Genomic DNA, 6,000 nt, shown 5'->3' with positions numbered 1-6,000 from the left:
TATAATTTGAATATACAGTTTTCAACTTCAAACTGAAATTGATTAGTAGCTTTGGCAATACGTTCTCTCACAATGACATAATTTTCGGTCATATCCATAATATTAGTACTATGTTTTTGACAAAAAAAATAATACATTCGATAAAGTTTTATCAAACCACGTGTCTCTTAAAGACTTTAATGCATCCATTATCCCTTTAACCAAACAAACTCTTTTAAAATGTATTGATCCTTTTTTTGATGAGGCTTTGACAATATGCCGGTGAGGTGTAAAAGTTCATACATCAAATGTAAGTAAAACACGAATTCAAGTGTCTCTACACATAACAAAATAAATAGTATGCTTTGTTCTCTTTTATGCTATATTCTAACCCATCAAACTCATCAAACCAATCAACAACTAAACGTCTTTCATTGTTACCTACTTTCTTTGATATAAATGTATGATCCCTTGGTTGACAAGGTCCTTGAAACAAATATGTCATTCTTATTTCATCTCTTTGATTTGGATTATAAGTTGTAATGTTTGGTCCATCCACAATGTCTTTTGGAAGATCCTTCAAATCAACATTTGTAATTGGAGTAGATGTAAGTTGTGGACTTTGTTGATTTACATTAGAAACCGAAGGGAATGATTGATTGGAGTTCAAGCATTGTCTTTTGGATGATCCTTCAACACTCGATTCATTGGAGATTGGTGGTCTCTTAACAAAAATACCCAATTTTATCCTAACATGTCACATTTCAAGTCAATTTCACAACTAATTTCAACTTTCAAGCAATTAAGCAAAACAATAACTATTTTCATCAACAACAACTAACAAGTTCACCAAAACAATTAACAATTTCAACAAATAAACAATTAATTTCATAAATCATAAACCAAATATAAGTTCAATATTTACCTGTCTCATTCTAGGTTTTGAATAAAGCTCTCAAATTTGGATCGGAGGAATCCCTAATGCTAAAAACGGTTTTCTTGACTAATTTCAGTTACAACGGTCTGAAAATTGATGAATGGTGTGTGGGATGTTTTTTTTCCTCCGGTCGAGCACAACAACAGACAACTAACTACTTCACTTATTTTTTATTTCTTTTCTGTCGATCGTTGCTTCCTTCTACTTCTCTATTCCGCATCAAAGTAATTAAATTACAAATGTGCTAGTTTTAAACAAAGTGAAATTGTATTGGGATTGTTTTTAATAACTTTTGACTAAAAATTGGTGCACCATATTTTTTGGCTGATCCTTCAACTCTCGATTTATTGGAGCTCGGTGGTCTCCCAACAAAAAGATCCAATTTTATCCTAACATGTCAACATTTCATGTCAATTTCACAACTAATTTCAATTTTCAAGCAATTAAGCAAAACAATTACTAATTTCATCAACCACAACTTACAAGTTCACCAAAAACAATTAACTATTTCAACAAATAAACAATTAATTTCATAAATCATCAACCAAATATAAGTTCAATACTTACTTGTTTCATTCTAGGTTTGAATAAAGCTCTCTAATTTGGATCGGAGGAATCCCTAATGCCCAAAAATGTTTTGCTTGACTAATTTCAGTTACAATGGTCCGAAAATTGATGAATAGTGTGTGGGATGTTTTTTATCTTGTTGTCGAGCACAATAATGGACAACTAACAACTTCACTTATTTTTTCTTTTTTTTTTCTTTCGATCGTTGCTTCCTTCTACTTCTTTATTCCGTATCAAATTTCTTTATTCCGTATCAAAGTAATTAAATTACAAATAGGCCAGTTTTGAACAAAATGAAATTGTAGTGGGCTATTTTTTTTATAACTTTTGTTGGCTGATTACACCCCCCCCCTCCCCCGCGCCGGTTACATATAGTATCACTTTATTTCTTTTTCATGGACTAAATACTAGTAGCACATTTTTGGAGTAGTTGCACACTAATGTAAAAAAAAATTATTCTTTATGGACGAAATTGAATAGTGGCTCCGAACATCTAGAGGCTATAACATCCCGATGACAAGGGACGTCTAAATTCAACCCTATACTTTAATTACATTACATTTTGGTCCCTAAGTTTAAGAAAGTGTGCAAAGGAGACCTAATGGAATTTTTGTAATTTTGGCCTTGGGATTACGCCATGTGTACGTGGTGTACGCTGAGTGTATGAGGCCGTGCCCTAGTACGTAGGGCGTACATCAGTGTATGTTGGGCGTACTTACCAGTTATGGAAACCCTAATTTTTAGGGTGTGACTCGTATTTAAGCACTCTTATGGCCTCATTTCATTCACCTTAACTACCTCTATCCCTCTCATACATTTGTGCCACCCTAGTTTCACTTTGAGGAGACTTTTCAAGCTTAAAAGTGTGTTTTTGGTGCCTTATAAGAAGAAGGAAGGAAGCCAAGCTCATCTAGAAGGAGTGGAAAACTTGGATCTGGGATTTCTACATCATTCGTAACCATTTTAAGGCAAAAAGCTTGCAACTTTATCCCTCTAGCATAAAGATCTAGTTTTGGATGTCTTTATGGAGCATTGTGGTCCCAAAATGTTATATCTTGAATATGGCATGTTCTTGACCCTTGAATTGTCCTTTTAGACCCTAGGAGGAGTCTTAAGTCATAAAAATGGGTTCCAAATGGTTAGTTTTGCTTCATGCATCATTTATAAGGTCTTAATGGAATAAGACCATGTATTAAGCACTTATTGGACATGCTAGGACATAAAGTTTGAGACTTTATGACTCCTAGGAGGATTTTAGCCATAGATCTGAATTATGCCCCGTGTACTCAGAGTACGTCGTGTGTACGAGGTCAACCACCCCAATGGTGGTCGATTGCGAGGCTGCGTGTACGCCCAACGTACGCACCCTGAGTTGACTCGGCTGGATTGACTCGATTGACCTAGATAGTTTGAACAGTTGACTTTGAATTTGACCAATTTTGACCTTAAGCGTGATTTAGGTATTTTGGGATTTTGATGGAAATTGGTCATTGGTGGGAATAAGTGTTGGTTAGAGAGCTAAGATTTAGATTCGAGACCTCATCAGCTTTTGTTCAGTTTGTGAGGTGAGTTTTCCTCACTGTACTAATGGGTCTAAGGCATGAAGGTCAGCCCATTGGATTAGACATCCTGTTATGTGATAGTATGATGCTATGTTTAGTGATCTATAGAACTGCCTGGTTGTCTATTGACTGATTATATGTTTTATTTATATATGTGCACATATTTGGTTGATGGTTGAGGCTTTACTGCTTTGTACGTGAGCCAACAGGCCGGGGGCATTCCAACCTGATGGTTGATGGGCCCGTGGGTATTCCATCCCGAGGATGACAGGATCCATTGTGTATCGGCATTCCAACCCGATGGTTGATTGGACCCGACATGTTGTTATTTTATATGTGATTTTTTGTGTGTTGGTACCTTGGGGGATCTCTCTAAGCATTAGCTTACAGTTTTGGGTTATGTTTCAGATGACTGCGGGAAGGCGAATGCGTGACCGTACACATCCTCGTATTTGGTCTTATGATTTTGGGAGACTCTGATGTTGAAAATGTTTTAAAAACTATGTTTTTTGACAATTTGTGAATTTGAGATGATTTTAAAAAATCTAAATGATCTTGTGATTTTTATGGGTGTTACAGAGACCCATACAAGGTCCGCCAATGATGATATGTAAAACTTAAGTTTTTTAAATAAAATTAGTAAAAACTTATGTATCAAAAATAATAAGTTATAAAAATTGTTAACCTAAAGAAAACATACTTTAAAATTCTTTCCCATGTATAAGCTTTTCAAGAGTTATTTATTTATTTATTATTTTTAAAATTTAAAATTTAAGTATTTATCCTTACCTATTTGCATGTTTTTATAAAGCACACTCTAATTTTTTTAAGCACACCAAAAAAAAAAATCCCCAAATAAAGTTTTTTTCTCCTAGTTTTCACCCACTGCAAAAATGTTTTTCCTTTCCCTCTTTTTATATTAAATGAAGTTAGAACAAAAATACAAATGAATAATAAAAGAATGTTAAAAATATAATGGAGTTAGAATAAATAAAATTACATATATATATATATATATATATATATATATATATATATATATATACACACACACACTAGTTTTTAACCCGTGGGAACCATGGTTTTAAAACTAATTAAATTTTCATAGTAAAAAAGTCAAAATTATTAATTAATTATTTTAATTAAATTGTTAATTAAGAGAGATTTTTTAGTTATATAAAATCATATCGTTGATTTAAATAAATACGTGACATTATAATTTGTATTAATGTTATTTTAAATAAAATGTGGTATTCAAAAAACTTTGGATAGGGTCCAAAAAGTTTTCAGTTTGCATGGAAGGTCCAAAATCAAGGTTTTTCTGGGTTTTTGGTCCTTGATACACTTGAAAAGTCCATTTTACCCTTTTCATTTCTTTTTCTATTTTCCTTATTTATTTCGGTATTCAAATAATTACAAATAATAAATAATAAATAAAATTTCACCCAACCTCTCTCTCTCTCTCTCTCTCTGATTTCTGGGTGTATTTGTCAAAACTCAAGAACACATACATACAAACTACATATTTTCTAAGGTTCTTACAAAAAACACAAAACACAAAACAAACACACTCATAGATTTGGTCATGTTTCTGTTTATGTGTTCACTATTGGGAATGCAAAACCCGTTTTTTAATCTCGTTGAAACACCCACACACAAATCAATTTCTGGGATTAACACATTACACACAATTCGATTCCCAGAAATGAAAAACACACACATACACACAGTAAAATCAATGAGAATCCAGGTGAAATCGGACATAGAATTCGACATAATCCGATTTTAAGTGAAATGGGTTTCTCTCATTGTTAATCAGTTGGAAACTAAATCCGATTTCAGAGGGTCTTCCATATCGGTCGCTATCACTGGTGGTTGTGGGCGGCGAAGGGTTATGGGCGGTGACCGGCAAGCTTGACTTCTTAGGTAACAACTCATGCTCTATTGGGATCTATCCTGAAAAACCATTTCTATTAAGCTGCAACTGAAAGAAATCTACATGGAAAGAGGGTATGAGATCAAGAAAGAAAACCACATGTGTGTATGATATACCAGGGGAAGGAAGCTGAAAAAGAAAAGAATGTATGCGTGATTTATAAACCATAAAAGAAGAAAGAAAAGAAATCAGATGTGTAAGACTGAGAAGGAAGAAAAAAATCAGATGCGTATAATCTGGTAGCCAGGTAGTAAAAAATTTGGGTTTTTTTTTTCCTGATTTAATATATGAGGAAGAAGAAGATGGAAAAAGAAAGAGAGAGAGAGAGAGAGAGAGAGTATGGTGGGGGTGGGAGTGGAAAATTCCTTTTTTTTCTTTTTTTAATCATAATAGCATTAATATATTTATAGAAAAAGGAAAAAAGAAATCAAAAGGGCATAACTATCTTTTTAAGTTTTTTTGGACCAAAAAGTCAGAAAAACCTTGATTTTGGATATTCCATGCAAGTTGAAAACTTTTTGGACCCTATCCAAGGTTTTTTGAATACCACAGGGACCAAATTTGCAGTTTTGTCTTATTTTAATGTTAGTTCTAATGTTATTAATTTAATGTAATTAGAATGAAAATTTTGAAATTTGAAATGGAGAATCAATAGGTTGACAAGTGACATATCATTAATTAGGGGACCTAATAGGATGACACATGGCAAAATGAGAATAATCATATTCTTTTATTAGAATAACTAGTTTATAACCCGTGGAAACCACGGGTATAAAATTAATTAAATTTTTATAGTAAAACCTCAAAATTATTAATTAATTATTTTAAATAAATTATTAATTGCGATATATTTTTATTAGTTATGTGAAATTATAATCGTTGATTCAAATAAATATATAAAATTAATTTTTAATATATATTAGACATTTTTTATTTGTGAATTAATGAAAACAATAATATAAAATTTAAAATGGAGAATAAATACATTGACTAATAACATCACATTAATTAGGAGGTCT

Source organism: Lactuca serriola, chromosome 9 (assembly GCF_051521515.1).
Source record: "Lactuca serriola cultivar US96UC23 chromosome 9, Lser_US96UC23_V15, whole genome shotgun sequence".
Classification (NCBI taxonomy): Eukaryota; Viridiplantae; Streptophyta; class Magnoliopsida; order Asterales; family Asteraceae; genus Lactuca; species Lactuca serriola.
The sequence above is the reverse complement of the archived record's forward strand: the minus strand, read 5'-3'. Positions refer to the sequence as shown.